At 42.3% G+C, this 24,405-nt stretch overlaps 1 protein-coding gene and 1 long non-coding RNA gene across 28 annotated transcripts in view; one reads left to right on the top strand and one right to left on the bottom strand.

The window, feature by feature from the left end:
• Rbfox2 (RNA binding fox-1 homolog 2) overlaps nt 1-24,405 on the bottom strand; it is a 264,663-nt gene that overhangs the window by 200,574 nt on the left and 39,684 nt on the right. The gene's annotated exons all lie outside the window — the stretch shown is intronic.
• On the top strand, nt 99-8,928 carry LOC121824519 (uncharacterized). Of its 4 annotated transcripts, XR_013046495.1 has the most exons (4): nt 99-534; nt 4,325-4,389; nt 7,066-7,175; nt 8,634-8,928. It is a non-coding gene; the product is annotated as an uncharacterized LOC121824519 (long non-coding RNA). The 4 variants fall into 4 exon arrangements; XR_013046497.1 differs by lacking the exon at nt 7,066-7,175; XR_013046496.1 differs by lacking the exon at nt 4,325-4,389.

The following is a 24,405-nucleotide window of genomic DNA, read 5'->3' on the forward strand; positions in this document are numbered from 1 at the left end:
TTAGCCACTTGCGATTCTGAGTCTTATGACTAAGAAAACATAGAAATATCCTCCTTCCTATATTCTACCCGCCCCTAAACCACACCCCAAATTGGTTGTTTCTCCTCCTGTCTGGCCCCCAACTCAAACAGCAGTATGTGCTGAGCCTTCAAAAATCAACCAGATGGCTTGCCCCACATACAGAGAACATTCCCCACTCACCTCCTCCCATCAGGAGAGGAAAAAACAGAACAATAACAAAAACACCGTTGGGGCATTTCATGTAGGGAACATCAGTCTGCTGACTCCTTCCACCCTAAGCCAAGGAGAGAAAAGCCATGCCTACAGGCAGAACAGTATCTACCCTCTGACGGAACTTCCTCCATCACAGAAACAGGAGTGGGGAGGTGAGGATGAAAGCCGACACACTGCAAATTCTGCATCCAAATGCTCACCTCCCAGGCTGACCTCCTATGGAAACTCGAGCAGACTCTCACACCCATCATCTACAACATAGCTCCACACAAGGATGCTCTCAAAACTGCTGACTAAATGGTAAGTAGTTTAGGTCCCTGAGCCAAAGGGATTGAGGAAGTTGACACCATAAGCAAATTCCTGAAATCTTAATGAGAAGTCTGAAACTGCCACAGAAGATGAACTTCTAGAAAACCACTTTTTCATAATGCCGTAAAATATGTATATGCTCTCTCAAATCCCTGGACAGTCTCTTCGAAGGTCTCCACTCTGGCGCTGGTCTGTGCCTAGTGTGCATCTGGGACTGATCCTACTCTTGCCTTAATCCAAGATCTAATTCTAAAGTGGCTCCCACTCTCCCTAAACAACAGGTAAATTTGGACCAGGGCTTTGCTTCTCAATCCAGCTATCCATTTCCATCTAGGAAGGGATTCTTTCTCAGAAACTACTTGGTTGATTTAAACTAAGCATGTCCTATATGACTCTGAAAGACAAAGCATAAGCTGTAACTAAGTTGGAAATGCATCAAGTAGGTCAGGGCCTTATATCAGAAAAGGGGATGAATAAAAATAAGGCACACCCAGGAAATCTGTGGTTTTGTTACAGGGTAGAAATCCAGCTCCAGGACACCCGTTTTCCAAAGCAGGGTGGCATCAACGTAGCATAATTCTGCATGGCAAAAGATAGTGTTTTCAAACTAATACACAAAGCATCTAGAATGAGCTTCAAAAGTACATGAGAGACACTGAAGACTCTCATCCCAACAGTAGGGGTAGATATGATTAGCTTGCCTCTGAGATGGAGGTAGATGCTCTCCAAATTCACCCCTAACAAACCAGTCCTTAGGTGAAACCACTCTCAACAACACTGCTGTAGAGGTGACTCCATAGATTAACTATGATAAGCATAATTCTTTATAAAATTATATGCATATTAATTAATATTTATTTATGTTATTTATTTATTCTTATTTTATGTGTATTGGTGTTTTACTGCATGTATGTCCATGTGAAGGTGTCAGGTCCCCTGGAACTGGAGTTACAGAGAGTTGTCCTCTGGAAGAGCAGCATGAACTCTTAACCACTGGGCCATCTCTCTAGCACCAAGAACAATTCTTAACTCTCAGAGATGGTCACCTTATTCTACATGGGAAGACCCAAGTGGCCTGAGACTATCCATCATATCAGTCACTGAACCTTTATACAAAAAATAATGAGTTGTATATATTCTTATTTCCATTCTGAAAATGGAAAAGTTCAAAAAGTCAGTGTGTCTAGTCTCTCTGAACTCCAGAACCTATGCAGTTTTTCTACTCCCAATCACACACAGTCATAATTATAAAGAAATGTCTCAAGTATCATTTTGTGTCTATGTTCTCTTATATCATCAATAAAACATAAGTTGTTGGACATAAAAGTTAATGTCATACTTTTGATGTATTAATAACCATAGTTAACTATAAGTGGGTACTCAATACTTATTAATTTATTATTCTAATCCTATTATTCTAAACTTCTGAACAAATGGTAATGATTTTACTCAGATCTTTTAAATTAAGATTAGCTTAAAAAATTACATGCTGAAGTGAAATGCCAAAACTTCGGATAACATATTCTGGAATTTAATTTTCTTCTATTTGAGATAAAAAGACAATTATCAGAGTCTTAATGCCTATACTGACCCAGTCACAACGTCATAATGCCTATAGAGTCTCATTTGCTTGTTCTGCTCTGATGGGGAGCTGTTGTAAATGGGTTTTGGTGCCTGGAATGGAACCCAGGGCTTCACACGTGCTAAGCACGAGCAGCTCTCTACTGACTGAGCTATGCCTCAGCTCATCCATCAGCTTTACTCCAGAAACCCTAATGCAGTCAGAGTCTATATTAAATTTATAATTTCCACATTCTACATACAGAATCAGAGCAATTCTGCAGGGATTTCACTAAAATTAAATCAGGTGATTAGAGGACCATGCCAAAGAGGCCAAGGTCACATGTCTGGTACTCGTGGAATCCAACTGGCATCACTCTCTCCTACCGCCACACACAATTAATTATAAACATGTATGCTTGCTTTTACCAAAAAGTAATGTAACCTACATCTTCTGAAAACAAATTCAAAGCATGCATCTACCAATACCATGTAATATAATTCCCTTTATCCTTTAGAAAACAGATACTGACTTCCAATATTAATTAAACACCTATCATAAGCAAGTCTCAAAAGATAAGTGCTTTAGGCAAATAAACACAACAATGAATGACATGCAACACAGCAAAGATATTCACTTGTAGGGGGTGGGTAAGCCACGTGGTTAGCACCAGAGGATGCATGAAGCAGAATTTATTAGGTAGAAAATTCTTAGGTAAAGAATGAAGGTAAAGGCATCTCAGGGAGAGAGAACAAAGAGCACAAATGAAGGAGGAGAGCAAGGCAACACAGCAAACATAGAGAACTTTCGGGTTCATTGTAAAGGCCAGGTTAAAAGCTGAGAGAAATGACCAGTTAAGAGAAGGCACAGGCAATCTCTCCTAAAATCTTCCATAGCAGATAGGGTTTGCCTAGAATGTCTTTTCTGTCAGATCTCCAAAAAGTAATAGGTTAAAACATTTTTATTTATTTATCTATCTATCTATCTATCTATCTATCTATCTATCTATTTATTTATTTATTTATTTATTTATTTATTTATTTTGGTTTTTCGAGACAGGGTTTCACATTTTAATGTCAGCTAGATGTGGTGGTGCACACCTTTAATCCCAGCACTGAGGCAGAGGTGGGCAGATTTCTGTGAGTTTGAGGCCAGCCTGGTCTACAGACTAGATTTAGAACAGCCAGAGCTACACAGAGAAAGCCTGTCTTGAAACACAAAACAAAAAAACATTTTAATGTTATATGGATAGTTCTTATCTTTAAAGTATCCATGGTGAAATTAAAGGCCAAAATGAAGTTATGTCCTGAAAACGAAGCCTCTAGCAGCTAAGAACACTCATGAAGAATGTTCTTCTGTCCAGAAAACAAGTCTAAATTTGCTGTCTGGTAAGGATAGTGAACATTTTCTTGCTCTTCTCAGAGACCTGGTTTGAAAGTAAACTGGAGTTTATTTATCACATCTCTTTTCCTATGTCTCTTTAAAAAGATTATTAGCATGTTGACTATCTGGCAAGGAAATTACCATTTTCAAAAAGCCCCTTCATCCTCATGCAATACTCTAACACATAAATGTATGTGCATATTCACATCTTACCAGTTGAACAGATGAAGTACACCACATCTAAGGAGCCAGCCATCTATTAGCTGCAGCTATCACAGGACGTAAACTTTTTGCTAATTATATATATGCAGAAATCCTGTGTGTACAATGTTAATACGTTCTCACAAAGTGAGCCCGCCCCAAGAGAAACCTAGCACCCAGAAAAGAGAAGAAAACCTACTGGCACCCTAGGTCTGTCTTGTGCCTCTGCAGTCACTCTCAGCTACTCACAACATAACTGACTCTGCTGTGACTTTTCTAGGAATGCTCACACGCCATGCTTCCTTCTGTGAAGCACTGTATTCAATAACACATGTATGTGTTAAATATCCTAATGTACTGGAAAGCACTTTAGGATGCTGAAAAATAGTCCCATTATTTTCAGCTTGGGCTATGTACAAGCTACTTTTCCTGTGATTATGAACAAACAGCTGACAAGAGGAAACTTATGGTAGGGGGAAGGGGGCTTGCTGTGGCTCATAATTTAAGGGTACAGTCCACCACAGCAAGGAAGACATGGTGGCAGGACGCTGCATGCTCCCACTGGGGCAGATCAGGTAGCAGAGAGATGAATACTGGTGCTCAACTGGCTGTCTCATTTTTTCCTTTTTAACTCAGCCTGGACCCCCAGCAAGGGTTGATGCTGGCCACATCCAGGGTGGGTCTCCTTCCTCAAAGAACAGGTAATGTCACAAGGTATATCTCTAAGTGATTCCAAATCCAGCCAAGTGGGCAACAAAGAGTCACTATCTCAAGTTGTTATGAAAACATGCTGCCATGTACATCCTTGTACATACTCTTTGGGCAATCATACATACACATTTCAGGTTTCTGCTGCTGTGGCAAGGAGTGAGACTGCTGCAGTGCACTCCTGTTTTCAGCTTTGGGAGACACTACCAACTTTTAGTTCTCCAAAGCTATGCTCCTTAACCTTTCCCCAGCACCGCATGAGGGCTCCAGGTGCTAAATGTCTGCCTTCTTCGTTCAGTCATTCAGGAGACAGGGCAACAGAACCTCACTGTGGCCATCTGTTTTACCTTGGAGAAGAGTCATGTGACCATTTCTGAACAGCAGGGTACCATGTTCTGTAAAGTACCTATTCATATATGTTGCCCACTTTACTACTAGGTTGTTTTCAAAAAAATATTTATAGCATTCCTTTTATATACTAAGTTGCAGGGATAACTGACCTATTCTGGATAGCAGCCAAATCTGTGTGTTGCAAATACTTTCTCCTACTCTGTGATTTGCTTTTTTACTTTCTTAAAAGTGTCTCTTAATGAGTAGCTATTCCTAAAATCAATGCATTCAGCTTATCCTGAGTCTTCTGAATAGTCCTTTCAAATAAAGAGTATCATGAAACGATGGCTGTGCTAGCTGGTTTATGCCAACTTGACACAAGCTAAAGTCATCTAGAAAGATGGAACCTCAACTGAGAAAATACTCTCACCAGACTGACCTGTGGGCAAGCCTGTAGTACATTTTTTTGACTGATGATTGATGTGAGCAGTGGCCACTCCTGGGCTGGTGTTCCTAGTAACAAAGCAAACTGAGCAATCATCCATAAGGAGCAAGCCAGTAAGCAGCGCTCCTCCATGGCCTCTGCCTCAGCTCCTGCCTCTAGGTTCCTACCCTGTTTGAGACCCTGCCCTGACTTCCCTCAGCAATGAAGTGTGAGCTGACAGTTTTAGGCTGAAATAAACCCTTTTTTCCTAAGTTGTCTATGGTTATGGTGTTTTAACACAGCAATAGAAACCCTTAGACAGTATCTGTCTGCTTTCTTCTAGAAACTTTAATATAGTGGCATTTAAAATTTACCATTTAAGATTCCCAGGCATATTGTATATCAGATATGTATACATAAAATGTATATGTAAGCTCAAATGTTAAAAGGTCTTATTAATAAAAAAAACAACAACAAAAAAAAAAAAACTTGGAACTGAAAGATCAGAGAGACAAAGGAACAAGCCACTGCCACATCTTACCTCTAGGACTCCTAGGCCTGAAATTCATGCCTTTTATACCTTTCTCCATCCAGCCATCACTTCCTTCTTATTCCTGGGATTAAAGGTGTGTGGCACCACTGCCTGGCTCTGTTTCTCTTCTAGACTGAGTCAATCTCATTCCAGGGTGGTTTTGAACTCACAGAGATCCAGACAGATCTCTGCCTCCCAAGTGCTAGGATTAAAGTTATGTGCCACCACCACCTGGTATTTATATTTAATTTAGTAGCTTGTTCTGTTCTCTGATCTTTGGACAAATTTTATTAGGGTACACAATGTATCACCACATGTATAAATGAAGTTTCTTCTACCACATAGGTCAGACATCTCAAACTTTATCCCAGGGACTACAGGGGGTCATCAGTCATGAAATAGTATAGCTAAGGGGCCTTCCACAAGGAGTACTATGCAGTTTGGAATTCAGCCTTCAAAACTTTATACATATCTAGATTCAAATACTTCATTACAGGAACAAAAACAAGCTAATAAATTAATTGAGCAATTAAATCAAAGGATTCTGACATCAGAGTGCCCGAAATAAATAATCCTCCATTATATTATCCTAGCTCTGAGCAATTTCTACTTCAACAGAGAACACAAGGGAAAGGCACTACTTTACTACTGCAACTGCCTCTTCAACTCGCATATCTAAAATCCACATCACTTAACAATGTTCTTTTCCTTGTTTTGGTTTTGGTTTTTCAAGACAGGGTTTCTCTGTGTGGCTTTGCACCTGTCCTAGAACTCACTCTGTAGCCCAGGTTGGCCTTGAACTCACAGAGATCTGCCTAGCTCTGCCTCCCGAGTGCTGGGATTAAAGGCGTGCGCCACCATCACCCGGCTAACAATTTTCTTAAAAGTATAAGAAAGATCTTTAAAGGGAAAGTTACAAGTCCAGTATTTTCTAACCCAACTACCTAGTCCACCAATTATGCACTAAATTCCACAATGTTAAAAAAAAATCCAAAGCAAACAAAATAACTAGGTCATTCTAGCCAGAGAAGAGCAGAGAAGGGAAACGTGTATATGTCCACACATGCTGACATGCACCCAGACAACCCTACTCTTTTCCCCAAATGTTCTCTAATTGTCTTGCCCATAACTGTTTATCTCTTTCTTCTTGGTCTTGTAAAGGCTTTACCCTGGTCTTAAGAAGAAGAAGAACCAGTAAGCTAGAGATTTTACACACACACACACACACACACAAACCTTTTTCATAAAAAAAGATTTACAGTCCAATTCAAGATGGGAAGCTGAAAGGGGCTAAATGAAAGAACAGTAGTTAAACCAACTCTGTTAGATGGACAGAGTTTTGAAAGCACAGTTCCTGAATTCTCTTTCTCCACCACTTTACAGTACATCTCAAGACAGAACTTGTTCTCTTCTAAACATGCAGAACAGGGAGAAACACCCACCCGGACTTCTAGGTTGTGAGCACATCCTACACACCAAGCAAGGACCTATTGGTGAGCTTCAGAAAGACTACAAGACAGTAGCAAGGGTCAAGAGAATCCCCTCCCCCTCTTTCCAATGTAGGTGGGTTTGGATCCAGCAGCCTCGTTCACACTGGGCAAGCACTCTACCACTTAGCACACTAAGCTACACCTCCAGTCCTTTCACCTATGTTAAGAGAGGTTCTCACTCACTTGCCCAGTCAGGCTAGACTTGAACATTCAATCTTCCTGCTTTAAGTCTCCTTCGTGGCTGGAAATGCAAATGTACCACAAGACCCAGTTCAGCCGGGCGGCGGCGGCGGCGGCGGCAGTGGTGGTGGTGGTGGTGGTGGTGGTGGTGGTGGTGGTGGTGGTGGTGGTGGTGCATGCCTTTAATCCCAGCACTGGAGAGGCAAAGCCAGGCGGAAGGATCTCTGTGAGTTCGAGGCCAGCCTGGGCTACAGAGTGAGATCCAGGAAAGGTACAAAGCTACACAGAGAAACCTAGTCTGGGGGGGGGGGGGGGGGGGGTTGTCCAATAAAATTTGCCAAGTCAGTTCCCTGACCCAAAATAACAGACAAGGCTTGACCAGAACCCAATAAACAAACACCATGAATCCTACATGAAAAAGCAGACCCAGTGTTTGCCCTAGTGAAGTTTAGTTAAGTTGGGACAAAGACATTACATGAAATATATCATTATATGTCACCACTGCAAGCACAAGAGAAATGTATATGGAGACTTGAGTGAACCCACCCCACTTCCATCAATTCCAACTACGTTTCATGATTAACTACTGTATCCCACCACCTAGCCCCACATTCTCATGTGTCTGCCCAGGCAAATCAGTAAAATTTCAGGGTACAGTCTGAGTTCTGGGCTACACATCAGGTGCCTCAGAGCACAGCACTTGAGTCTTTGACCAGTGCGCATCCTAAAGTGGGGTCCCCAAAGTCCCTCATATACTCTCCCTGAACAATGCCTTGGAAGACAGTGAATGGTGTCTGTCCAGGTCACAAAGTTTGTCTTTTTGTGATTTCAAAGCTGCTTTTTATACAAATACGTGTCACTCTTTAATTGCTCTGAAAAAAAATTTCAACAACAAAAATGGCATCTTTTGGAGACCTAAGTCTCTCTATAAACAATGGCTAAAGAGCTTGACTCTTTCTCTCCCCAGTATTAACATTTTATAAGTCAGAGACAACAAGGTAGCAAACCTAACAAGAAAAGATGATGAAAACAAACAAAAAGATAAAATTGGGGCTGGAGAGATAGCTTGAGAGCACTGGCTGCTCTTCCAGGTCCTGAGTTCAATTCCCAGCACCCACATGGTGACTCACAACCATCTGTAATGAGATCTGTATGCTCTCTTCTAGCCTGTAGGCATACATGCAGGGACTGTATGTCCCCAGACATACATGCACTGTATATTAAGCAAACAAACAAATAAATATTCAAAAAAAACTTAAAATTATTTTTATGTCTTTCTAGGTCACTGCATCCTTTTGGAGAAGTTTCTGAGAAAGGTCTGACAGGAGAATGTATCGCACCTTTGGACACAGCATGCAAGAGTTAAGCCTACCTCTCTGATATTCACTAGTTCTGTGACAATAGTGAATGCAGTTTTCCTATGTGAAAGGGGAAATGAGGCTGTGTATCTATCAGTTTAATGAAGAAGAAATAATAGGAGCCTTGTACTTGACAAATGAGTGCACACCTTGGCTGCCTCCTTTTCTCCAGAGCTAACAATAATAAAGAAAAGAGGATCCTATTGGTCATCTGAGAACATTACAAGATGTGGGTGTTTAAATATGGGTAATCTCCTTCATCAGCAAAGCTAGGGCTCATTCATATTAAAGGTGACTGTATGACCTGTCTTAAGTCATCCCACTTTAAGTACTCTGACCTATCATAAACACCAGAACATCCAGATAGCTAACCTCACTACTCAGAAACAGCGTAATTCATCAAATACAGTTCACGTTTGGCTCAAGAAAAAACTGAGGGGAATGCCACAAAGATGATTCCATAAGTACTGGTACTTGCCAATACTGGCACCAAGTCTAGTAACCTGAGTTCCATCACCAGAACCCACACAAAGGAAAGAGAAACAGGTTCCCATAAGCTCTCCTCTAACAACTAAACTAAATACTAAATAGATTAGAATTTGGCTGCGAAGGCCCAGATGCAAGGCCCAGGGATGGCAGAGTTTCTGCAATCATCAGCTAGATCTAAAAAATTGAGAGCTGAGATCAGCACATCCTCAGTCATTAGGTACTTGAACCAAAACAGAAAGTCAAGTATATACATAAAATATGTTTTGGACAACCTCTCGAAGGGCCCGAAGAAGAATTCACAGAGCCTACAGTAGAGCGTCACAGAATCCTCTTTTAAGCTGTGTAGGCCTGAGATACACTGCGGTGGCTGGGAGGACAGCCAAATCCAAGCCAGTGTCACAGGACAGCAGGCATGCTCCTTGGCAACAATGCTGCACAGGGTCTGAATGCAAAACACCTTCCTCTGAGTTCAAGGTCATGCTCACCCTTCCGCACAGACACCGCTTGTGATACTCAGTGTATAAAGTGAGTAAACCACCACTCACGTTATTCTCAACTGTTCAAGAAGAGTACCAGGATGTTCTAAAAACTAAAAATAAAGAGTACCTTGGTTTTCCCAGTCTGATTTACATGCCAGCCAACTCCCCTCACATTCAGAAAGAGGAAGAGAAAAAAAAAAAAAAAAAAAAAACTCCTAAATATTCATCATCTGCTGTTATTTGGACACTTCTTTGCTCTCATCCATGAGAAATATGCGTACATGTGAGTCCATGGAAACGTAAAGAAGGCAGGCAAGAGGACAAGGTGGTCCAGAGAATGAGGCACAAAGACAGGACACCAACACGGCTGCTCTGGGCTCCAGCAGTAAGGGCTGTTTCTTATTAGATGAATACAATTGCAGAGCTGCAGAGGAAGTGCTCAGGGGCCTCATGGTCAGCCTTAGCCCAAATACACTGAAAACCTTTGTACTGTAGCAAGCCCATCTGGAATCAGTTAGGACCAGGCTTGTAGTTGGCTTTCTCTTAAAGATGAAAGGAAGGAAGAGAGAGAGAGAGAGAGAGAGAGAGACAGAGACAGAGACAGAGACAGAGACAGAGACAGAGACAGAGACAGAGAGACAGAGACAGAGAGAGGGAGGGAGGGGGGGAGGGGGGGAGGGAGGGAGGGAGGGAGGAGAGAAAGAGGGAAAGAGGGAAAGAAAGAGAGAGAGAGAGAGAGAGAGAGAGAGAGAGAGAAAGAAAGAGAAAGAAAGAAAGAAAGAAAGAAAGAAAGAAAGAAAGAAAGAAAGAAAGAAAGAAAGAAAGAAAGAAAGAAAGAAAGAAAGAAAGAAAGAAAGAAAGAGAAAGGGGGATTGGGGGACAAAAGGGAAGAAACTTCACTTCTCCATCTCTTCCTGGGAGCCACAATCAGGAGACCCATATGATCAATGGCTAGCATTCTCTCAGGGCCCAGAAACCCCAAGAAAATTATACCATTCATGCAATCAAAATTCCTTTTTAATAATTAACACTTTTAAATGCTATATTTAGACAGTCAAATATTGTTCCACTTCTTTTAAGCTGTAAATGAAGCGTATCTTTTGTGAAACTTTTGGCATTTATCTTGTCTTCTAAATTGTGCAAAAAGTACAAAAAAGACTTGCATAGTTGTCCTAGCATTCAAAGGGAAATTATTTTTCCCATTCACAATCCTGAGTTAATTGTTAACACTTGTTTCTTCAGAAAGTCAATTTTTATTGATGCTTTCTACTAAAAATGGGAATCCTGATAGAGAAAGCCTGGGACTCAGCTCAGTAAATCTGAGTCTTGACAATAATATTGGCCATCATTTATTAGCTATTACTTAACTCTCCCAGGTCTCTATCTTTTAATATGGTAAAATGTGCACAGCAGTCTCTTTCAGCACCCACCAAACCCCTCCAATTCCATATACTTAATAAAACAGAAGCACAGATAAGAACTATCACTTCAAGGCAGTTTCTCATTCCCTCCAGGCTATAAAGAGTTAAGTGTATTACAGGAGAATGGACACAGCCTGTCTACTAGTAAAACTCATGTTCAGATCCTCCTCCTAACAGCCCAAGGCAGGTGTACACAGGGTTAAAGGAAGACGTGTCTACTAGCCCCTGGACCCAGCAACTATCAGAGAAGTACAGCACCAATTCACAAGTAAGCCACAGAAAAAGCACCATCCTTTGTTCTCAGTTTAAAAGCTTCTTCTTATATAACTAAAATCACTTAAGAGTCAAAATTACCAAGACCAGATTGAGAAGAAAGCAGACTAAGAAACTGCCCTGCACCCCAGGAAGCTACAGGCTACTGGAGAGGCATAGGTGTTGGAAGGCAATTTTAATTCACACTGTTGATAAGTAAAGCTAACCACCTTCCACAGCTATAGGTTCCACACCTGCAACAACCATCAACTGGAAATATTTGAGGGAAACAAAACCAAAAAACTACACCTGTTATGAACATACACAGATTTTCTGTCCTTTTTTCCTAAACAATATAGTGCAGCCACGATTTACAGAGTGTGACAATGTATTAGATATCTTAAGTGGTCTAGAGACCACTGAGAACATACAGGATACCCAGGTTAACATCAAGCACTGTGGCATTTAGACAAGGGACTCTGGGAGCTGTGTATGAGGGAAGTGTGTATCAGAGTCCTATGATTGATGTTCCCCCAAGCCTTCCTTAAGGGGTACTTTTCAAAGTGGATATTTTTTGTTTTGTTTTATCTTCAGTTAATCAGTTACAGGAGTATAACAAATCTGAAAACTGTTTCACATGAAATGTGCAGGCTCCAACCTCCCCATAGTGCCAATGAATGTTAATAAACAAGCAGTCTCTCTACACAGAGGGGCAGACCTAGTAAGCCACATCAGGCGAGACTTAGCAGAATACTCCAACGGTGGTCCCAATGGGTACTGTTATACCTAAGCAGCCAGGAGCCAGCTCCTGACCTCAGGCTGAGTTATGGGGTTTGAGATCAGTCAGCACCCAAACTTTGGGAGATTAAATTGCCATTTGCTGGCAGCCTTGCCTTCGGACCCAACTAAGATGGCAGAGATTGACTAAAATGAAATGTAAAGTTTTCAGCAAGAGGGTCCATTTATACACAACACCTGCCCTGGTATCTAGTCACCGTCCAAGATGTTTTCCTCAAAACAGAAACTGATCTAGCTCGTACAGCATCAAGAAGAAGAGAAAGCCGATCTGTCCAGTCCTAGAGCACATTCCTTAGCCTCATGTCCTGAGGCTAAGACAGAGGTGGGATGGCTTTTTCCACAGCCAATGCATGGGGGTCCCTAACACCAGTCTCCTCAGTCAGTTAACCTCCTTCCTCCCCATACTGGCAAGACCTTAGAAATTCACTAAGACTCCATGAGGCAGGGCAGGGGGGTTGGGGAGTTTCTAAAAACAGCAATGGCACACTCCCTGGTGGACACTGGAAAGCTGAAAGTAGCGGGGCACATCTGCCGGGTCCATCCCTCTCTGAAACATTATACACTTCAAATTAAATCCAGAGACTTGGTTGCTGGGCTGACTCCCAAACCAACTCTGAACAAAACTGGACTGGTCAGGATTCTTCTGGCAAACAACAGAAGGGGCCAATCAAAACTCTTGGCTCTGCCAAAAAAAAAAAAAAAAAAAAAAAAAAAAAAAAAAAAAAACACGCTACAGCCTTTTCCTTAAAGGGAAACACTTAAAGGAAGCAGGGGGAGGGGAGGGGAGGGGAGGGGAGGGGAGGGGAGGGGAGGGGAGGGGAGGGGAGGGGAGGGGAGGGGAGGGGAGGGGAGGGGAGGGGAGGGGAAGGGAAGGGAGGGGAGGGGAGGGGAGGAGGAGAGTGAGAGAGGAGAGGAGAGGTGAGTGAGAGAGTGAGAGAGTGAGTGAGTGAGTGAGTGAGTGAGTGAGTGAGTGAGTGAGTGAGTGAGTGAGTGAGTTTCTTCTGAACTCCCATCTTCAGTTCACTGCATTTCTATGGCTTTCTTCTCCTACATTTGGTCTCTTCTGCATCACAGGCAGGAACTGCAATCACCAAGGGTAGTAAAAAGCAGGTCAGGGCTCTCCAGAAAGCAGCTGCCGGACATCCCGACCACAGAGGGCAGGGCAGCCTCACCTTACTGTCATTGCTGCACATTCTTCCCTGGTCCTCTCCGCTCTGCTCCTGCCTCTCCTGTTCCCTGAGCTCATTCCCCGGCCACTCAGATGGCTGCAGCTAGGTTACAGCAAGCCCAGTGGGGCTTCTCAGATCAGCCATGAAAAGAAATCCATTCTTTATAGGTTCCTACCCATCAGTGAATAGCATCTTTGTCTTTTTTAAATGAACTAAAATGTATTACTAAAAGTGTGAAATCAAATTAAAAAAAATCCAAAGACACACAACCTTCTTGGATTGCACTCACAAAATTACTGTCAAATCACTATGAGTGTCTAAGTGCTTTCAATTTCTGTACCTATCTTGTATGAACTGGTAATAAACGGTGAGTGAAATAACACCAGCCCACAAGTGACACCTTAACACTGGCACTGCACAGAAAAAGCATGCTGGGATACCTTGCAATCCCTACAGTGAATCTCAGCTCAACCACTTCCTGGTCTTATGACCTTGGCCGGTCGTCTAGTTTCTCTGAATCCCAGTTTTGGCATTTATAAATAGAAATGTAATGTCACAAGATACTCCTCGTTGTATGAAGGATTAGGAAAATGTAGAGGCAAGAAGCCCAATACCACTGTCAGGTCCTCTAGGTACTTCCTTTGGCAAACTCTGTTAATCCAAAAGCAATTCAAACTCCAGCAAATTCTCACCTTGGGAGTTTGTGTTTTCACAGCTAATTATAACTAGCATAATCCAGACCTACAATCTCTTGTATTTCCTTTTGGTCTCAGGAAAAACACACTTTCTTGCTTGCCAACATAAATTCTCAATTGATCTCTTGCAGTTTCTGTTGGACCTGAGATATATTCTAATCTCACTTCCAGTCAAAATATTCCCAGTTCAGTCACTAACTATACCACTGTGCTTTTGTTATTACTGCTATTATACTAAATACTACATCAATACAGTTTTGTTTGCTTGTTTGTTTAGTTCGGTTTTTTGAAGCCAAGTTTCTCTGTGTAACAGCTCTGCCTGTCCTGGAACTTGCTCTGTAGTCCAGGCTGGTCTCGATCTCATAGAGATCCGCCTACCTCTGCCTCCAGAGTGCTGAGATTAAAGGTGTGCACACCACCGCCTGACAAGGATATTTTTTAAACAATGGGACTATGTATTTTATATTCTATTTTTCTCCTACCCACCCTACTTCATAGGATGAAGTGTCTTGCTTACTGCTGTCCACAGCCCACTTGATCTTCAGGAAGCCCCATCCCTTCCTAAGGCCAACTCCTAGCTATCAAATAAAGAAGTGGAGCAATATGGTTGCTAAGATTCTCTACAGTTCACTGTAAGATCTGGTCTAGGCTCAATGCTTTGTCAAACCCTCCTGCTGTCTGTCTTCTGTTCTCAACAGTTTAGCAGCGTTCTTCCCATAACTGCATTTAGCATGCTAACCTACCATCTAAGGCCCTGATTGCCAGCACCCTCAGCCCTCCTTTCCTAGCCACGGAGGAGAGGCAGTTCTGATCCCCGAGAGCTCCACCTCTGCATAAGGTTCCTTCTCTCATAAATACTCATTCTCCTTATGGAATCACAGCATAAAGGCTATATGTAAAGCCCCTATGAATCCAATCCAACACTTTAGTGTACTAAAAAAAAAAAAAAAAAAAAAAAAGCTACATGTCTATTTAAAACTAGGAACAAAATGGGAGAAAATATTTGCAAATGCATATATGAAAAGGGGTTGTGGTTATTAGTTCTATTTCTCGACAGAAGCAACTGAGGCAGGAAGGCTTCATTCTAGGAGTTCATCCTTTCAGTCTATGATGGCAGAAAAGGCACAGTGATTCAGAGTGACAGTGTGAAGGAGAGAGAAAGCAAGTCTACTGGTCACACACTGCTCACAGACAGGATGCAAAATAGGCAGGACTGGAACCATGACTGAGTCATATTTTCAAAGGTCCACCTCCAGTGACTCCATCAGCCAGGCCCCATTTCCTGAAGGCTCCATAATCTCCCGAAACAGCACCAGCAGCTTCAGGTCACGTGTTCAAATACATGCACCTGTGGGGAACCTGGTAACAAAGATGAAGAACTTTCTAAACAAATTCAGAAAGACAACAAAAACTGGAGCTAGAGAAATGGCTCAATGGTTAAGAGCACTGCCGGCTCTTCCAGAGGTCCTGAGTTCAATTCCCAGCACACCCACATGAGAGCTCAAAAAAAAACCATCTATAACCATAGGCTCCTGGGATCCAATGCCCTCTTCTGGTATGCAGACATACATGCAGACAAAACACTCATCTATATAAAATACATAAACAAATATTTTTAAATTAAAAAAATTTTAAAGCGGCCAGAGTTGTAGCTTTAATGGTACAGCAACTTGCCTAGCATGCACAAGGTCCTGGGTTCCATCCCAGTCACCAAGGAGGAAAAAGAAAAGGCAAAGATTTATAAAATCCAGCCGGGCGTTGGTGGCGCACGCCTTTAATCCCAGCACTCGGGAGGCAGAGGCAGGCGGATCTCTGTGAGTTCGAGGCCAGCCTGGGCTACCAAGTGAGCTCCAGGAAAGGCGCAAAGCTACACACAGAAACCCTGTCTCGAAAAACCAAAAAAAAAAAAAAAGATTTATAAAATCCATCAAAGAGGTTCAGAGGACAAAGATACAATGAAAAACACTCAACCTCATTAGTAAAAACTGAAATCACAAAGATAGATCACTGCACACCTCCTGGAAAAACTCTGGCCAGGTTCTTACTCTGACAATACCAGGTAGTGGAAAGAAAGCAGATATAATCTTTGCTGATGGAAACCAAAATACAACAGCCACTTTGAGAAACATTTTGGTGTTCCCATCAAGTTAACCATATATTTAACTACATGGCCCACCAATCCCACCTCTACTTATTTACCCCAAAGAAATAAAGATATAACTATGCACAAGAATCCACATACAAATCTTTATTCACAAATGTCAAAAACTGAAGACAGCCCAAATGTTCATCAGAAAGAGAATGGGCAAACTATAGTGAGTGTATAAACTATTAATTATTACACAAAACACAGTGGACTAATTCCAAAGGAATTACACCAGAAGCCAAATTTAAAAAGGTATGTTCATGTAGCATTTATGGAAAGGCCAGCAGCTGGAACAAGAGAGACCTACTTCAAAGGAGCCCATGAGAGCACTGTATGTACTTTGATGGTGACAATGGCTACATGACTAAGTTTGTCAGAATTCATTAAAAATAAAATCTTTAAGGATATATTTCACTGCACATAAAATACACCTAGTAAACAAAATAAAACATATAATCTTCCTAAAAAAAAAATTGTAAAAAGCCGGCTGGGCGTCAGTGGTGCATGACTTTAATCCCAGCACTCGGGAGGCAGAGGCAGGCGGATCTCTGTGAGTTCGAGGCCAGCCTGGTCTACAGAGCAAGATCCAAGACAGGCATCAAAATGACACAGAGAAACCCTGTCTCAAAAAAACAAAAAAAAAACAAAAAAACAAAAAAAAAAAAGAAAGAAACAAAAACCAATAACAACAACAACAACAACTCAGGCACTGGAACCCTTTAGAAAGCCCTCAAAGGGACTACAGAAACTGGGTCTTTTCTCTTTTCTCCCTGCCTCCTGGCTCCAGATGTGAGATTGCTCTGACCCACTGTCTCACCAAGATACGCCACAAGATACATATGTATGTTGTATTGGTAGCATTTTACTCTGTCTGCTGAGAGCCTAGAGGCAATGACAAACCTAGCCACATGCACAGCTGCCACCCAGGCCTTGGTTTCTAACCAGCGTCCTCATCTGAAAGAATCGTAGCTCCTTAGAAATGACTCATTCCAGGCCTTTGACAAGAATAAAACAAAACAAGCAAGAAAAAACCTTATACCAGAAAGCAAGGAAATGTCTCATGAATGATGGAGACAGATCAAAAGGCAAAGAAGCTTAAGATGGGTCCAACTGGCCCTACTCAAATGCAGAACAGCTTGAGTAACAGAATTATATAACTTCATTATAACACACTGAAAAAGACATACAGAGAAATCAACGAGAACACTCCTTCCTATAACAGAATGGCACCGATAAACACAGACCGTGAGAAATTGGATCATTTCATCACTCAAGTAGCACAGAAGGGGCTGGCCCAGGGAGGAATTACCAAGAGTACTAAGGTAAGGGCTGAGGCTGTAGCTCAGTGACACAACACTCAAGCATACTCAAGCCCTGGAATTCACTCCTCAGCGCCATAAACATCACAAAACAAAAAACCTAAGGCCCTCAGGTAGAGGTCTGCTATAAAACACAATAATGTATAATCTCAAAATACCTTTCCACAAGAAAGCAACCAATTATAAGAGAGGAAATGGTGAGCTTATATGATGATTTGAATAGGTATGGCCCCCATGGACTCATGTGCTTGGCCTACAGGAGTGGCACTATTAGGAGGTGTGGCCTTGGAGTAGGTGTGGCCTGCTGAAGGAGGTGTGTCACTTTGAGGTCTCATATATGTTCAAGCTGCACCCCGTGTGGGACAGTTCACTTCCTGTTGTTGCCTGTGGATCAAGATGTAGAACTCTCAGCTCCTTCTCCAGCACCATGTCTGCCTGCACACCACCCACCAAGATGAAAATACACTAAACCTCTGGACTGTAAGCCAGCACAATTAAATGTGTTCCTTTGTAAGAGTTGCTGTGGCTGGGTGGTGGCGGTGGCAGTGCATGCCTTTAATTCCAGCGCAGGGGAGGCAGAGCCAGGTGGATCTCTATGAGTTCGAAGCCAGCCTAGTCTACAGAGCAAGATCCAGGACAGGCATCAAAATGACACAGAGAAACCCTGTCTCAAAAAAACAAAACAAAAAAAAAAAAAAAAAAAAAGAAGAAGAAGAAAAAGAAAAGAAAAAAAAAAGAAAAGAAACAAAAACCAACAACAACAACAACTCAGGCACTGGAACCCTTTAGAAAGCCCTCAAAGGGACTACAGAAACTGGGTCTTTTCTCCCCTCCCTGCCTCCTGGCTCCAGATGTGAGATTGCTCTGACCCACTCCACTGTCTCACCAAGACACGCCACTCTCACCAGAGATCAGACCTTGAACTTCAATCTCCAAAACCATCAGCCAAAATAACCAGCCATCAGCTTCCTCAAAAAGGAAACACCACTTGGCTGGCATCTAAACAACAAGAAAGGGCTAGGGAGATGATTCAGTGGAGAGTATTTGCTGATCAAGCACGAAGACCTGAGTTCAGAGTCCCAGAACTACATGAAAGTTGGGTTCGCAGCACATATGTCTGGAATCTGAGAAGTGGAAACAGGAGGCTCCCCAGAAGCTCCCAGGCCAGGGATCTGGGTGTACAGAGTGAATAGAAACAAGGACTCTGTCTCAAACAAGGTGGAAGGCAAACACTGACACCAGAGGCTGTCCTCTGACTGGCACACCAGTCACTCACAAGAGCACAATTCACGTGTAAGTGTGCAAACATAGTAATAACAAGCAAGTATCAACTTGATTCTGTCAAGTTCATATCTTAATTCTGCAGAGAATTTTATGCAATTGGTTAAGAATTTTTCAAGAAAAAAATGTAACAATGCAAAAAAGAGAAAAATAGAGGATGAATCTATTCGACTGAACGTAAGTTTAATAAAGCATCCTATGAAGGGCTTTTTAGCAGGGAATAAACAATCACCACAACTCTCTGGTAATTATCACTAGTTTCATTTTATTAATGAGAAAGTGAGGACTTGCAGAGAGTCAGAAACTGAAGGCATACACACACACACACACACACACACACACACACACACACACACACAGCCTGACTGGAAAATCCATCTTCCTGCTCTACCACCTCAAGAGTTATTCTCAGACCTGACAGGCTGCTTGGATTCCACTAACAAATCTCCTCCCCCTGGATATTCAAGTCCTTTGTATTTAACACTTTTAAATCCCAAACATTCACCAAAGTAAATCTGGCCCCATTTGGAGGCAAACCCTTCAGTAAAATCTAGTATATTCGTTTTTTATGTTTTCACCAATGTGGGTTGTAAAAATGCAACACATTTTTCTTATGTTCCAGAAGCCCCAGAAGATTAAGGGAGCAGACAGCCCACACAGAATTCACTGTATATTCTGCAGCACACTACACATCAGCATCCATTTTATCTGGCAGCAGGAAGAGATATAAGTTAGGGCCCTACAATTATCCCTGTAGAGAGGCATAGCGAAGGGAATGTAGGCATAACAGCTACAATAATGGCAACACAAATAGCCATCTGTACTTAGAGGCAGGCATGCCAAGAGCTTTTAAACACCCACATCCTAATGCCACCCTCTCCCTCCATGCAGGTGGGCCAATTCCTTTCCATTCTTTTCCAACCCACATAATTTCAAAGGAATAGATAATCTGCTGCCAGGAACAAGAAGCAAAGAAAGCCACTGTACTTCTGAACACAAAAGACCAAAAAGCAAAGGTCTTAAGTCTCCAACTGAATGAGCTGGCATTTCCCACTGCCCAGCCCTTCTCTTTGACATCTACCCTGCTCCTGGGTGCCTTAGAAATCCCCTCCCCATTTCCCTAGATATTCAGCTTTCCACTGCAATGTGGCCAGTACTGGTCTCCCCATTATAATAGAGCTACTGAGGATAGAGCTTCTCCCCTCCCCGACGCCAGGATCCTGAACAACACCTACAGAGAGTGCTGAGGACAACCGTGCAAAATAAAGATATGCTGGATCAATACAAAAAGTGCCAAATGAACAGAGAAGTGGGCTGTGGGAAAGGAAATGGTTGGTAGTAATTGGAGGTGCAAGGGTACAGGACTATCAGCACAGAAACCATGCTAGCTCAAATCTACACTGAAAAAAAAAAAAAAAACCTGCCTGGTGAGCAAGCATACTTATATGGGAAAATTGGCTCTTAACAGTCTTTAACAGAGAACTTTAGAATAAGATAAAGTTAAAAGCATCATTTACTTAAAACAAAACAAAAACCCACTTCCCATATTAGTGTTATATCCTCTAGCAGCTCTCCAAGGGCTCCTCTCTCTGCCTTTTGCTCACCATCTCCCCCAAGAGGTCCCCAAGTAAACAAGGAATGCACTCCAATCCTCATGAATTCTCAGAAAGACTGTCTTCCCCACTTCTTCCAATTTGATTCTTAAGGCTGTCAAGAAGATGTGCAATTTATTACCAATTACAGCTAAACTCATTTGGGTGAGGATGCATTTACTAACTTGATAAGGTACTGGGAAGACGGCATATGAAAAGTCCCTACCAACAGCACCTGCCCTGAGGGTCTTACCTGCACAGAGCTATCCTAGGACCGCTGGTTCTAACCTCCCATCCTTCCTTACTAACTACACTGGTAAAACCCAGACAGAACACAGTATGGCAGGTAAAGCAGTTACAAGGTCTTGAAGCTGCTTCTGATTGCATCCTCAGTCACAGTTTTGCTTAAGATGTTTTCTCCCTCCTGATGAAAAACAGCAACTACTTTCAGGAGGCACTGGTCTTGACCAGATTTTATGTAATGGAGCATCAGAGCTTAAAACAACCTCAGAAATAGCCTCTCCCAACCCTAGGCAGATGGAGGAAGGTTCACAGGAATCAAAAACTGCTATTGGCAGTTACCCTGTCAAATCAAAAATGACAGAGCTGTATCTGATTTGCCCCGAGAAGTGCTCAACTCTTGACATGTACTGAACTGGATGAGCACAGTAACTCATGGGAAAGCTAGAACCATGGCCCACGACATCTTGCTTCAATACCCAGGCACACTCCTTCATCCCTGAACCAGCTTTGAGATTCCCAGACTGCCTTTCCTCTCACTACTCTAAAAATTATACATTTCTAAACTAGTTTCAAAAAAACACCCCTATTCTATGCATTGGGGAATGGGGATGAGGACCTGGGAGGAGTCAGTGGAGAGGAAGGGAGAGGTGATGTAAATACAGTTCTCATATAAAATCTTTTAAAAATAACCTTTATGCTGGGTGGTGGTGGTGGTGGTGGTGGTAGTGGTGGTAGTGGTGGTGGTGGTGATGGTGATGGTGATGGTGATGGAGGAGGACGCCTTTAATCCCAGCACTCCGTCATTGGCAGGCGGATCTCTTGAGTTTGAGGCCAGCCTGTTCTACAGAGCAAGTTTCAGGACAGCCAAGGCTACACAGAGAAACCCTGTCTTGAAAACAACAACAAGATTTAAATTTAAAATGTAAATTAAAACATCCCTCTTTGTCCATTCAGAGTCTCTTCTAATAATTCTCCTAATTAACCAACTTCCTCTCAAAGACCTCTGGAACCTCTGGAAATCCTCCTCACGTTAACTTACAAACCATCCTGAAGCCTGCTCCTTCTGCTTATTTGTGGCCTCCTAAACTAGTGGCAGCATAAAAACCAGGCAAGTTTTGAAATACAGATTCCTAAGCCCCATCCACAGAATCCTGGTTTCACTGCTCCCACTGAGATGTGGCTGTCAAGCACTGAATGTTTCTAAGGTCCTGAGGGGATTCTGATGCACAGATAGCAAAGGCTGACACCTCAGAAGTTCCCCATGCAGTCATTCTACACTCTAAAATGAACACTACCAGTAGTTCAGGACTTCTAAAATACCAAGGCAGAGGCGCTCTGACAGAAGGCCCTCTGGAAGTGCTCCCTGCCACGCTCAGACAAGTCTGGCTGCAGGGTCCCAAAGCTCACTAATGACAACAAATGACTGGCATCCCACTAAGCTAAAAGAGCACAGAAGGAGAAAGGGCTGCATGGGAGGCTTTTTACTCAAAAACATTTAGTTTTTCACTTTTTTTTTTTAAACCAAGAATCCAGATGGTCCTTCTCCATCAAAAACAGCTTTCTGTGGTACATGTACAAACCCAACCCCAACAAGGCACAAGACTACGCCATGCATTTCCATGTGTTGTCCTGTGCATACTTAACTCCTGTTAACTCTACAAAACCTATTCATCTTTCAAAACCCTTCAACCACTACCTTTAAATGATTCACTCAACAAACACTAAGACTCTACTACATGGAGAGTATGAACTGAAGTTAAAAACCACATCTATTTTAATGACTCTTATAATGCCAGTTGATGGATTAAAAATCTCTGATTATCAAGAATTGCAATGTTGTGGATCCAAAGGCAAATTATCCTGTGTTATCTTTAGTTCCCTAATCAGTCATTCACTATCCACTTCTATGTGAGTTCTAATATCTTCTTAATCAGCAGGTAAAACATCTAGAATGTATTAACAGACCAGCATCCTCCACCATACCAAAGGCTGAGAATGTCAACAGGTAACATCTAACCTATAGTGTTCCCTGCTTTCCAGTAACTCACCCACTTAATGCTCTCATCAACACTTTTTTTTAATGCCACCAATTAGCCAGGCAGTGTTGGCCCATGACTTTAATCCCAGCACTCAGGAGGCAGATGTAGGTGGACCTCTGTGAGTTCAAGGCCAAGCCCATATACAGATCAAGTTCCAGGCCAGCGAGATGTTACACAGAGAAACCCTATCTCAAAAAACCAAAGGAGGGGGGAAAGAGCAGCCAATTTGTGATTTTCTTTTGTTATGTAACTATAATCGTTCATGTAAACACTTCCAGATTGGAACACATCATGTGAGGCAACATGAAATCCACATTCCCAGGCCATGGTCACTAATATTTGACTTAGTCTATGTTATCTCTTCGGTTAAGGTGACAGCAGCTGTGTTTTGAATTGACACAGGCATTGGAGATAGAGCAATGAAGCCGGGGGTGGAAGTGTGTGCCTTTAATCCCAGCACTCAAGAAGGCCGAGGCAGGCCAATCTCTGAGAGCAAAGCTAGCCTAGTCTACATATTTCCAGGCCAGCCAGAACAATGCAGTGAAACTGTCTTTTAAAAATAATAATAAAGCCCGGTGGTGGTGGCACACGCCTTTAATCCCAGCACTCAGGAGGCAGAGCCAGGCAGATCTCTGTGAGTTCAAGGCCAGACTGGTCTACAGAGCAAGCTCCAGGACAGGCACCAAAAATACAGAGAGAAACCCTGTCTCGAAAAAAAACAAACCAACAAAAGTAGTAATAGTAAAATAAAATAAAAGCAATGAATAAAGTATAGAGTAGTTTCATGGTGCTTATATTCTACTAGGAAGTCAGATAATAAACTAAGAAACAAGATAATTCTACATAAAGCTGGGCATGGTAGTGCATGCCTTTAATCCCAGCACTCAGGAGGCAGAGGTAGGCAGATCTCTTCGAATTCGAAGCCAGCCTGGTACAGAGCGAGTTCCAGAACAGCCAGGGCTACACAGAGAAACCGTCTCAATTCCGCTCCCTCACCAGAAAAAGATAACTCTAGACAGTAGTTAAGGTTAAGTAATAGCAGAAAGAACAACATAATGCTACAGTAGTTAATAATGGTGGTAGACTCATGGAGTCCTCAAGGCCAAATCAAGAACAAGAAACCTTGCCATGCGCCATGCTCCTTTTCAGATTCTTAGTAGACAATGAATATTTTGTTTGTGTTTTTTGTTTTGTGGTTTGCTTTTCTTTTCTTTTCTTTTCTTTTTTTTTTTTTTTCCCGAGACAGGGTTTCTCTGCATAGCTTTGCATCTTTCCTGGAACTCGCTTTGTAGACCAGGCTGGCCTCGAACTCACAGAGATCCGCCTGTCTCTGCCTCCTGAATGCTGGAATTAAAGGCGTGTGCCACCACTGCCAAGCTTGTTTGCTTTTCTTAAGACAGGGTCTCTACATAACCCTAGTTGTCCTGGAACTCACTGCATAGACCAAGCTGGCCTCAAGCTCAAAGATCCACCTGCCTCCGTCTCCTGAGTTCTGAGACTTAAGCGTGTACCACCAGGCTTGGCTCATAATGAATATTTTTAATAAATTAATTTTTAAAATATGAAGGAGAAAGTAGAAATTTCTAACTGGTAGCAGTAATCACAACCAACTAAAGGCCAAGAACCATGGAGCCTGAGTTGTTCTAATCACCTATGGGACTATAGGCAATCCTTCTCTGAAAGACAGGCAGACCAAACAAACTGGGCTGGTAACATGCCGTGCACAGACAGGGGCTTCCTGAAACTGAAGTGAGAGGTTGCTATCTACACAA

Source organism: Peromyscus maniculatus, chromosome 20 (assembly GCF_049852395.1).
Source record: "Peromyscus maniculatus bairdii isolate BWxNUB_F1_BW_parent chromosome 20, HU_Pman_BW_mat_3.1, whole genome shotgun sequence".
Taxonomy (NCBI): Eukaryota; Metazoa; Chordata; class Mammalia; order Rodentia; family Cricetidae; genus Peromyscus; species Peromyscus maniculatus.